The 12,431-nt window shown below is 46.0% G+C and overlaps 1 long non-coding RNA gene across 1 annotated transcript; it reads right to left on the minus strand.

Annotated features, from left to right (window-relative positions):
- Positions 1-8,420: 8,420 nt before the first annotated feature.
- LOC143984227 (uncharacterized) lies at positions 8,421-9,207 on the minus strand. The gene is made up of 3 exons (XR_013274729.1): positions 9,132-9,207; positions 8,608-8,786; positions 8,421-8,509 (listed from the first exon to the last, which is right to left on the minus strand). It is a non-coding gene; the product is annotated as an uncharacterized LOC143984227 (long non-coding RNA).
- Between the last annotated feature and the right edge of the window lie 3,224 nt (positions 9,208-12,431).

Below are 12,431 nucleotides of genomic sequence, written 5' to 3' on the forward strand. Positions count from 1 at the left end.
GGTATCACAGAGTATGGCTTGGTATTGCAGGGTATCACAGAGTATGGCTGGGTATTGCAGGGTATCACAGAGTATGGCTGGGTATTGCAGGGTATCACAGAGTATGGCTGGGTATTGCAGGGTATCACAGAGTATTGCAGGGTATCGCAGAGTATGGCAGGGTATTGCAGGGTATCGCAGAGTATGGCTGGGTATCACCGAGTATGGCTGGGTATTGCAGGGTATCACCGAGTATGGCTGGGTATTGCAGGGTATCACCGAGTATGGCTGGGTATTGCAGGGTATCACCGAGTATGGCTGGGTATTGCAGGGTATCACCGAGTATGGCTGGGTATTGCAGGGTATCACCGAGTATGGCTGGGTATTGCAGGGTATCACCGAGTATGGCTGGGTATTGCAGGGTATCACCGAGTATGGCTGGGTAATGCTGGGTATGGCAATTTATGGCAGAGTATTGGCAGAGTATTGGCAGGGCATTGCTGGGTATTGGCAGAGTATTGGCAGGGCATTGCTGGGTATTGCAGAGTATTGGCAGGGAATTGCAGAGCATTGGCAGGGCATTGCAGAGTATTGGCAGGGAATTTCAGGGTTAATTGTTGGTGAGCAGCGCTGTGGGCACTGCAGATCCAGCCCACAGCGATGCTCACACCGATCTCTCCCCTCCACTGTACCGATCGTTTGTTTACAAGTGATCGCTCCATCAAATCACGTGGTAAACGGCCACGATGACCGGATGCTCTCGAGTGCACGCCCCAGGGGGCGCGCGAGAGCGGAATTCTGGGAGGACGTTATATAGGGCTTCGTTCCCCTGCATCGCTGGACCCTGGGACAGGTAAGTGTCTGATTATTAAAAGTCAGCAGCTGCAGTATTTGTTGCTGCTGACTTAATTTTTTTTTTTTAGGGGGTACCCCACTTTAAGTTGAATCTATAAGTTGGAACAGGTATTTTTTTTAAGAGGAGCTCCAGCCCAAAAAAACTATTTTTAAGCTTTTTGGATAGCATAGGGAAGGGTTATCACCCCTGTAACATTTGTTTTCCTGTCTGTGTCCCAATGACAATTGGATTTTTTAGATTTGGGGTATTAGGGAAACAAGGATTGGTGATAAAATCAGTGGAGACACATTGTTACCATATTAACTTTAAGCCCTTGTACACACAGTCGGAGATTCCGACGGAATGTGTCCTATCGGACCGTTTTGTCGGATATTCCGACTGTGTGTGGTCTCCATCGAACTGTTTCTGTCGGAATATCTGACAGACCAACTTTTCCAACTTGCCGGTAAAATTTTCAGACAAAATGCTCCAAAACGGACATACTCCGATCATGTGTAGCCTACTCCGACGGACAAAGTGCCACGCATGCTCAGATCAAATTTCTAGACCAAAGCTATTGGCTACTAGCCTGAACGTAGTCCCGTCGTAACAAAATAACGTCATCACGTTCTGAAAGATCGGATTTTTCGACAACTTTGTCTGACCGTGTGTATGCAACAACACTTCCGGACCTCTTCCGGAATTACTCCGACGGATTTGGTTGTCGGAATCTCCGACCGTGTGTACAAGGGCTTAAAGGAGAGAATTTCCCTTCCTAGGGGTAGATTTCCTCTCACTTCCTGTTGTCTCCCTCCATTTGTAAGTAGGAGTCGTTTGTAAGTCGGAAGTCAGCAGCAAGTACTTAGTAAAAGTCTTTTGAAATAAAACAAATTGCTCCAAGTTGATAAAGACTGGAAAAATGAAAAAGTATGTGTTGCTTGTAGTAAGCAATCACATTATTAATTCTATTTTTTCAGATCTTCTTAAAAAAATGGAACCTGATTTCAGTTTTGCCTTCTTCCAGTTTGAACATTGCCCAGTGAGGGCGGCTATAGTCCAGTCTAAAGCCAGGTACTGGCTGAAGGAAAAAAAAAAAGAAGAAAGATCAGTGTACTGTCACGTAATGCAATGTACTATACAATCCCCCCGTTCAATTGTGTTCTAACAAGGGGTTGAACTTGAGAAGGAGGGACATGACAGGGAGGTAGTGACCTGTGGTGTGCACTGCTACAAAAAAGTGGGTGTGGCCAAACATGATAGTGGGAGGGGTTTAAGGGCCGTGATTAAACAAAATCTGGGCTTCCTTGTACATCTAAAATATGCTGAGGCGGAGTCTGCCATAATTGCTGTTGTGTTCTCCTGTTAGGCCCTGAATGTTCACATGAAGCGATTTGTGACGGTGGGCAGAATCGTCACGATTCTGCCACAATTCCAAATCACACTGCAATGCTGGCAAAAAAGCAACACATGTATTTGTGTTCCATTCATTGTTAGTGGCACCAAAACACGGTGTGGTTTTGGATGCCTGCTGTGCGATAAATTGCTCAATAATCACAGCAAAAACCACACCACATTTTGGTGCCAGTAAAAATGAACAGAACACAAACACATCTGCTGTGTTTTGCCAGGGTTGCAGTCCCATTTGGATTGGAATCCACGTGTGGCGGAGGGCAGAATCACAATATTCTACCCACAATGTCAAATTGCTACATGTGAACAGTCAGGGCCTAACAGGCTGACACAACAGCAATTATAGAAGATGCAGCCCAGGGCATCAATCAACAAACTTTGCCAGTAGTTCCCACAATCTCAGATACCTAGTATGAATCAATGACAGGAAGAAATTCTGCACTGCCGTTTTAGCCTGAGGAGCACACAAGGAAAAGAGGCACACATACACACACACACACACACACACACACAAAAACACTCCACTGCCTCAACCTACTAACTCACTCACTGCCCAGGAGATCGCCAATCACTTCAAACAGAAGATTGATAGAATTCATGAGGAGATCTCTGCTGTTCTGATACCGTCCACGCTTTACACTTCATGCCCACAGGCACAATCATTACTTCTCTCTTTCAAGCCCAACCACTATAGACGACGTTGCTAAACTACTTGCCAACGTCCAGCTAACCACCAGCCCTCTGGATCCTGTTCCCTTACAAATGCTACATTCACCCTCTGGCTCTATTCTACACTCTCTAACCCACATCTTCAATCTCTCCCTTTCCTCTGGCATCTTCTCCAACTCTCTAAAACATGCACTAGTCAGCCCCATACTTAAAAAGCCCTCACTGGACCCAACCAGTCTTAACCACTTCCCACCCGGCCGATGCATATATACGGCCGGGTGGGAGCCGTCTACTCCTGATAGGACGTTCAGGAACGTCATTCAGGAGTAGCGGGATCGCGCGCGCGCGCGCCCGCGCAGCGGCGCGATCCCGATGTGCTCGTGTCACCCGGACACGGCACATCTCAGATCGGCAGGAGGGCTCTGTGATTGGCCCTCCTGATCACATGACGGCCGTGTCCAATCACGGCCGTCATGTGATGTAAACAAACAGCCGGTTGCTAGGCAATCGTCTCTCCTCTCCTCACACGGAAGTCACCGCTGAGGAGAGGAGAGCAGAACGCTGCAGCCGGCTGATGATCAGTGAGTATGGGCTGCTTTTTACAGCTTTTTACTCACTGATCATCAGTGTAGTGTAAACACACAACACACCACACAGTACAAACACAGTCCCCACATATGTCCCCAAAACACACATGTCCCCAAAACATACATGTCCCCAAATAATAAAAACACATGTCCCTAATAATAAAAACATGTCCCCCACATATATCCCACTAAAATCACATGTCCCAATGATTATCTGCACACATATGTACGTGATCACCTGCACACATATGTACATGATCATTTGCGTACATATGTCCGTGATGACACAAACCAATTATTATACACTTAACGGAATTTTTTTTACCAAAAACATGTAGCAGAATACATTTTGGCTTAAATTTATGACAAAATTTGATTTTATTGGATTTCTTTTCAAATAGAAAATATTGTATTTTTTCCAAATTTCCGCTATTTTTGCGCTTATATCGCAAAAAAAAAAAAACGGAGTCGTGAATAAATAACACCAAAATAAAGCTCTATTTGTGCGAACAAAATGATAACAATTTCATTTGGGTACAGTGTAGCATGACCGCGCAATTGTCACTGAAAGCGCTAGATCGCTGAAAGCTGAAAATTGGGCTGGGAAGGAAGGGGGTGAAAGTGCCCTGTATTGTAGTGGTTAAGAACCTACGCCCTCCTTGCTCCACTTTTTGTTCAAACTCCTTAACCACTTCAATACTGGGCACTTAAACACCTTCCTGCCCAGACCAATTTTGAGCTTTCAGCGCTGTCGCATTTTGAATGACAATTGCGCGGTCATGCAACACTGTACCCAAATGAAATTTTTATCATTTTTTTCCCACAAATAGAGCTTTCTTTTGGTGGTATTTGATCACCTCTACGGTTTTTATTTTTTGCACTACAAATAAAAAAATACCGAAAATTTTGAAAAAAAAAATGTTTTTTTTTGTTTCAGTTTCAAAACTTTGTAAATAAGTACGTTTTCTCCTTCACTGATGGGCACTGATGGGGCTACACTGATGGGCACTGATAAGGCGGCACTGATGGGCACCAATGAAGTGGCACTGATAGGCGGCACGGATGGGCGACACGGATGGAAACTGATAGGTGGCACAAATTGGCACTGATAGCTGGCACGGATAGGCGGCAGAGATGGGCATGGATAGGCGGCACAGATGGGCATGGATAGGCGGCACAGATGGGCATGGATAGGCGGCACAGATGGGCACAGGTGGGCACTCATAGGCGGCACAGGTGGGCACTCATAGGCGGCACAGGTGGGCACTCATAGGCGGCATTGGTGTTATACTGTACTAATGGATGCCAATCAGTGCCAAACAATAATGCATGCCAATCAGTGATGCCCATTGTGGGAACTGATTGGCATCCATTATGGGCACTGATTGGCATCCATTGTGCTGACTGGCATCCCTGGTGGTCTAGGGAGGATTACCTTTTCCCTGGTGGTCTGGTGGCATCCCTGGTGGTCCAGTGTGGGCATCCTCGGGGGGGCTGTGCTGATAATCGATCAGCACAGACCCCCCGTCAGAGGAGCAGCCGATCGGCTCTCCTCTACTCGCGTCTGACAGACGCGAGTGAGGAAAAGCCGATCACCGGCTCTTCCCATTTACACTGTGATTGGACACGGCTGATCACATGGTAAAGAGTCTCCGTCGGAGACTCTTTACCGAGATCGTAGTTGCAGGGTGTCAGACTGACACCCCGCAACAACGATCGCCGCGATGCGCACCCCCGGGGGCGCGCAGCGGCTCATAATCCTGAGGACGTCATATGACGTCCGGTCAGGATTATGAAACCACTTTGCCACCGTCATTTTGTAATAGGGTTAAAGAGGACCCTGATGGGTGTTACTTCCTCTTTCATTCCCTGCAAAGGTAAAGCATAATGGACTACTATGCATCGCATAGCAGTCCATTATGTGTCACTTACCTGACACAGGAGCCAGCGAAGTCACCGCTGTCCCCTGTAGTCCGGCTCATCCATCTTCTCGGTGGGTCTCGCTGCTCCGCCGCTGTCATTCGGCGAAGCCGCGATGATGTCACTCCCGCGCATGCGCACGGGAGCCACCACTCGCGGCATATCGCCGTTGACAGCGCATGCACCGTAGACATCGGTGCCTGTCTTTCTGCAAAGTGGTTTGTAAGGGTTTACAACCACTTTAAACGTCTGGTCTACAACCGACTGAGTGACCACCTTGCTGAAAATAGCATTCTTGATCCTCTTCAGTCTAGATTTTGTCCCCAACACTCCACAGAATCTGCTCTCCTAAAACTAACAATCTACTAACAGTAAAATCCAAAGGACACTATTCTGTACTCCTACTCCTGGACCTTTCTGCTGCCTTTGATATAGTTGACCACCCCCTCCTCCACAAAAAACTCCACGCCTTTGGTCTCCATGACTCTACTCTTCGCTGGTTCTCTTCCTACTTATACAACCGCACCTTTAGCATTATTTACAATTCTATTTCTTCGTCTCCTGTTCCTTTCTCTGTTGGTGTCCCCCAAGCTTCTGTTCTTGGAAATCTCCTATTTTCAATCTACACCACCTCCCTTGGTCAACTGATAGCCTCCCATGGCTTCCAATACCATCTATATGCTGATAACACCCAAATCTATTTCTCTAATCACTAATTTACTAACAGATAAATCAGTCTGGATGTCACACCAGTTCCTCAGACTCAATCTAGCCAAAACTGAACTTATAATTTTTCCTCCCCCACGTGCCCCCTCCCTTGATCTGTCAAAATCGACGGCGCAACTATAAGCCCATCCCCGCATGCCAAGGTCCTAGATGTATCCTGGACTCTGAACTCTCCTTTAAGCCCGACGTCCAATCACTGTCCAAATTTTGCCGCCTCAACCTCCGCAGCATCTCCAAAATTCGCCCTTTCTAACCAATGACACAGCAAAGCTCTTAATTCGCACCTCGCTCCTCTCTCACCTCGACTACTGCAACTCCCTTCTCACTGACTTAGCTCTACAAAGTCTTTCCCCCTTCAATCCATCATGAATGCTGCTGCCAGACTCATCCACCATACCAATCGCTCAATACCTGCTACACTTCTCTGTCAATCCCTCCACTGCCTTTCACTCACCCAATGAATGAAATTCAAAATACTGACAAGTACTTACAAAGCCATCCACTACTCTGCCCCCAGCTACATCACTAGCCTAGTCTGAAAATACCAACCTAATCATTCTCTTCATTCCTCTCAAGACCTTCTGCTCTCTAGTTACCTAGTCAGCCTGATTAGTGCCCACTAAATGTAGCCTTACCAGTACCCACCAAATGCAGCCTTACCAGTGCCCAGAAAATGCAGCGTTATCAGTGCACAGCAAAGCGGCCTTACCAGTGCACAGCAAAGCGACCTTACCAGTGCACAGCAAAGCTGCCTTACCAGGGCACAGCAAAGCGGCCTTACCAGTGCACAGCAAAGCGGCCTTACCAGTGCACAGCAAAGCGGCCTTACCAGTGCACAGCAAAGCGGCCTTACCAGTGCACAGCAAAGCGGCCCCATCAGATAGCAAGTATCCCCATCAGAGTGACCTCATCAGAGAGCAGATGTCCCCATGAAAGTGGCCCCCATCAGAGTTTCCCCATTAGAGTGTCCCCATCAGAGTTGAGAGCCATCACAAAGTAGAAAAGTGTACCTGGATAAGTCCTTCCAGACAGCAGGCAGGGGGCAGATGCGGCGCTTGAAGAAGAAGCATGCTACAGGGGGCAGGAGCTGGGCGAGGGAACTTATTGAAGAGGGCGGGGAGGCAATGGCAGTAGTGCAGTGTGGATCTATAGCTGCAGATTGGTGGGCGCGGTATAGTATAGCATCCACTGGAAGATGAGGACCAAAGGAGGGGAGGACTGGCTAGTTGGGATGACCCCCCCAATGTGTGGTACTTGGGGCGGACTGTCCACCTTGGCACGGACGCTCTCTACTTCCGGCACATCCACACTGCTTGCCACAGCTTACATCTTTTTATTTAAAGAAAAAAAAAAAAAAAGTAATACATAAATACAACACAGAGCCTATTGGGCATACCCAGGCTTAAAGGGGTCTCTAGGACCATCTATCTACACAGAAACAACTGACTGACTATCGTTCCCCACCCCCTTGTGCAACACACCTGTCCCCAAACAGTAGGATGAAGTCACTCCCACCTACCACCAATATCTCAATAAAAGCAATTTTCAAATCACCACCTTCATTATCTACCAGGTGTGAGTGCTAAAAAAGTAGTTTCTTTAACTCCAACCCTTATCAGGAGCCTGATAATATCTCAGCCAAGAGTAGACAAATCAGCCAGCCACCCCTGCCAAACCTTATCAAATTTGTGTTGACAACCCCAAGCCACATAAGTTGCCTTGTAGAAGGGCAATGATTTATTGATTAACCATACCCTTCCAAAACAAAAGCGACGGTGCCTCAGTTTTTTTGCATGATGGATGACCGAAGAGCCAGGACTGCAAAAAAAGGGGGGGAATTTTGGGACTTTAAATGAAGCACAAGTATGTGCCTCCATCCCTGTAATCGGTACGTAATAGAGGAAGTTTGGGACTTTAAAATGAAGCACTTGGATAATGGAGGTAGGTTTTAACCATATTTAAAAAAAAAAAATTAAATAAAAAAAAAAAAAAAAAAAAAAAATGTTTTTATTGATTGTTCGGTAACAGATCATAAAAAATAATAAAGATCAAATTCATAAAGTATATAGGCGTAAATACAGTAGAAGCATGATATATAGTATTCACATATAGCAGCACATAGTAGTAATAAATAAAATAATTGGGTAATATGGCATGGTAGTGCCTATGACAGCAAAACCGACATCAGCAAGTACATCCACATAATAGATATGCATCCACTAGATGTAAAACAAAAATAAATGTAGTATATAGTTAAAAAAGTAAATTCATAATAAAATAAATATAGTTCCGTATAAAGTATAACTGGGACATCATTTCAAAAGCTCGACGCGTTTCGTGGGTGTCTCCCCACTCATCAGGAGCTGATGCGACCAAAAAATTCCTATGGAATAGAATAAAAATATAATATACTAACCATATAAATAAAAATAAATTAATGGGGATTTAATGCGTGTAAATGGTTAGCCAGGGCAGACTCACCAATCTGGATGGAAAGTGCAGTGTGCGGCAGTGGGCATAGGGTGGGCCATGGGCAAGATCCCTCCCCGGGAACTGAGGCGGCATAGACATGGATGCGATATCAGTCAAAACCAAAAAGATACAGCAGTGTTGAAGAGTATCAGATATGGAGTGTGTGGCAATTGTTGAAAACAACATATCTAAAAACAAAATGTTAATAGTATGTATGATTAATGAGAATAATGTGATGCAAAAGTAATTGAAAATTGATAGTGACTCTCAAAGAGTACAGAGAGAGTGCTGGCAATAAGCCAAGTATATACTATGTAGTAAGTATATGCAGATGAATGTAAACAGTGAATGGTGTGCAAAATTAAAAATAATGTAATAGTGTGAAAGAAAGTATGAGTGTGCAGGTTAACAAAAAGTGAAGAAAATTGATGAAGGGGTGTACATAGACCATAATAGACAAGGAGAGTGACAGAATTACCAGTCAGCAAGAAAAAAAAAAAAGTGTGAGTAGTAGGAGAAAAAAGATTTTTCACCTAAACATCGCTCCTAAAACACCAGCAGACAAGATATTAGGATGAGAGATCCATCCAGCCGGCGTCCTGCCAATAAGGTCTGCAGACACCGGTCAGGGCGGCTCTGATAATAAAGGCCCCTTTAACTATCAACAGCTGATGCTGATTGCACAACCAGCATGGGAAAAAAAAAAAATATAAGGTAAACTTTAATGATAGTAATGGTAATATTTATAAAAGCTAGTATAATAGCTTAAGACAAAAGGTAGTAACCATGAGCATAGGCAGGGTCAAGTACAATCAGAACAGAGATGAAGTGTGAGTAGAAGGAGAAAAGAGATTTTTCACCTAAACATCGCTCCTAAAAACAACACCAGCAGACAAGACGGCTAGTGTGTGCAGACTCCATGCAGAGACCCGCCGCACACACAGCTATCTCCGAGTGGGGTTTAAATATGCCGCCAACGCCACGTGCGTGAAACATAGGGGGAGGAGCCATACCTAACCTGGATAAAAAAAAACAGCGACAGGCGCGCCAGATCCCCCCAATAGAGACATGGAGACGGGAATCACTAAAACGTCGGCGTGATGACGTCAAAGATGATGTCACATGCACGACATAGGACGCGTGGCGCCGATGCGCAAAGTAGAGTCCACCCGAACCTCCCAATCAGATGTGAAGGGGGAGGAGGGGAGGACCAACTGGTGCATCGCAGTTCCTGCAAGGGAAGAAAAGAGCCCAGCAACACCCAAATACCCAACTGCCCCACACATAACAATAACCGCAATCGGCCAGCGAGTGTGCACTGGACCCTATTAATTAAATATCCAGGTGGGACGTTTATACGGTGTCGGTAATGCTGTCAATGTACAACATAAACATGAATAGAATAAATGTATGTAGGTACATAAAAAAATCTAAAGACATCAGCAATATATAAATGGACCTCACGCCGGGAAGATAGGGGGACACTATCAATCCCGTATATCCAGGTACTTCCATCCCGATATATATGCAAAAAAGGGGGGGGAAGAGCCAGGACTGAACCAAACTGAGACAGAAAAGCATGCCTCAATTGCAGATATCGAAACAGATACCAGATGCCAGTTTGGCAGCTTAAATCTGGCCTTGAGTCTATCAAAAGTACATAACCACCCCCCTTCAACCACATCCTGCAACCTCTTGATTCCGACTCCTGCCCATATGACTGGATCAGGAATGCCACTAAAATGCTGTAGTTTAGGGTTAAGCCACAATAGGGTAGATGGAGAGATACATTTTATTCCAGGAGCCATGAGGTCTTGCACCCTATCCCATGCCTTAATAGTCACTTTCATAGATCCTGTTAAAAAGAACTGTAATTTGGAACCTCTATGAATTAGGATGGTCAGACCCTCATTAGAGCTGGGTGATTTTCTCCAAAAAAAAAAAAAAAAAAAAAAAACTTGATTCACGATTGTAACCGAGTTTTTTTTTTTTTTTTTTTTATGGACACCGCACCAGTCCTGAGGAGCTGTGGGCAGGAGTTTTTCAGCACCTCAGGAACGGCGTGGTGTCTGCGTCGGTCCTGGTGAAAAAAAAATAATAGATTTGCTGAAAATTTGAACTGATTTGACCTCTCAACTCGATTTTTTCCCCAGCCCTAACCCTCATACGATCCAAGGATCGCTGCCTCAAATACTGTGGCAGCACCCTCATCATCCCTCAAAAGCCAGCGTCTTGCAAGCACCATTTATCTTGCGAGAAAATATTTATATGGGTTCAGTAGTGCCTCAAACCTCCCTGTCCCACTGGTTCTAGGATGCGACTCGGGCCATAAAAAAGTACTAAAAAGACTATGAATACGTTTTAAGTACCGTATATACTCGAGTATAGGCCGACCCGAGTATAAGCCGAGGCCCCCAATTTACCCCCAAAAAACTGGGAAACCTATTGACTCGTGTATAAGCCGAGGGTGAGATATGCCTGTCCATCCCTGTGTGTGTGTGTCCATCCATCCATCCATCCCTGTGTGTGTGTGTGTCCATCCATCCCTGTGTGTGTGTGTGTGTCCATCCATCCATCCATCCCTGTGTGTGTGTGTGTCCATCCATCCATCCCTGTGTGTGTGTCCATCCATCCATCCCTGTGTGTGTGTGTGTCCATCCATCCATCCCTGTGTGTGTGTGTGTCCATCCATGTGTGTGTGTGTGTGTGTGTGTGTGTGTGTGTGTGTGTGTGTGTGTGTGTGTGTACATTTTCTACATTCCCTAAAAGAGAGAACATGCAAATAAAGCATTGCATAGGGGGAGGATGCATGAAGTTGAGAGTTCCTGGGACATTAAGGCAGTGGACTGTGGAACTGGAGGAAGTAGGAATGTCAGCAGCACTTGCCAAACAGGTGTGGTAGTGATCAAAGTATGCAGATGGCACATAATGTGTGTGTGTGGCCTTGTGTGTCCAGCCTACCTGTGTCCCGAGCCTCCGTCCGGTCCCGAGCCTCCGTCCGGTCCGGTCCCGTCCCGAGCCTCCGTCCGGTCCCGTCCCGTCCCGAGACTCCGTCCGGTCCCGTCCCGTCCCGAGACTCCATCCGGTCCCGTCCCGTCCCGAGCCGAGCCTCCGTCCGGTCCCGTCCCAGGATCACCGCTCTTCGTCGGCGCCCATTCCCCTGTTCAAATGCCGCGCCTCCCTGTCTGTGATAGGCGGAACACAATTTCCCAGCAGTCTGTGTTCCGCCTATCACGGACATCCTCTTATCCTCGTCCGTAGTATGATGATGAGCGGATGTCCGTGATAGGCGGAACACAGACTGCTGGGAAATTGTGTTCCGCCTATCACAGACAGGGAGGCGCGGCTTTTGAAAGTTAGAATGGCCGCTGTCTGTCTGCTCGACACGCTGTTCGGGCAGACAGACGGCGATGACTCGAGTATAAGCCGAGGGGGGCACTTTCAGCCTCAAAAAAGAGGCTGAAAATCTCGGCTTATACTCGAGTATATACGGTAAGTCTGCGGAACCCATATCAGGGAGTTTAGAAGAAAATATAAAAATAATGGTAATATTTTCATTTTGAGCAGGTTCACCCTTCCAATTAATGACAAAGGTAAATTTTCCCAATCCTCCAATTTACGCTTAACCGTTGGAATTAAAAGGTAGTAAATTTAGGGTGATATAATCCGCCACTCTAGGTTATATCTGAATACCCAGATATTTGAATTTGGGTACCCAGATAATTGGAATGTTGGGATCAGCAAACGCCTGAGTCCCATCATTAATTGGCATCACACTCGACTTTGTAATCCCCATCAATTGACTTTGAGACGAGAAAACCTTGCAAACATTG

Source organism: Lithobates pipiens, unplaced genomic scaffold, assembly GCF_037356315.1.
Source record: "Lithobates pipiens isolate NorthernLeopardFrog02 unplaced genomic scaffold, aLitPip1_a1.2 Scaffold_16, whole genome shotgun sequence".
NCBI classification, from domain to species: Eukaryota; Metazoa; Chordata; class Amphibia; order Anura; family Ranidae; genus Lithobates; species Lithobates pipiens.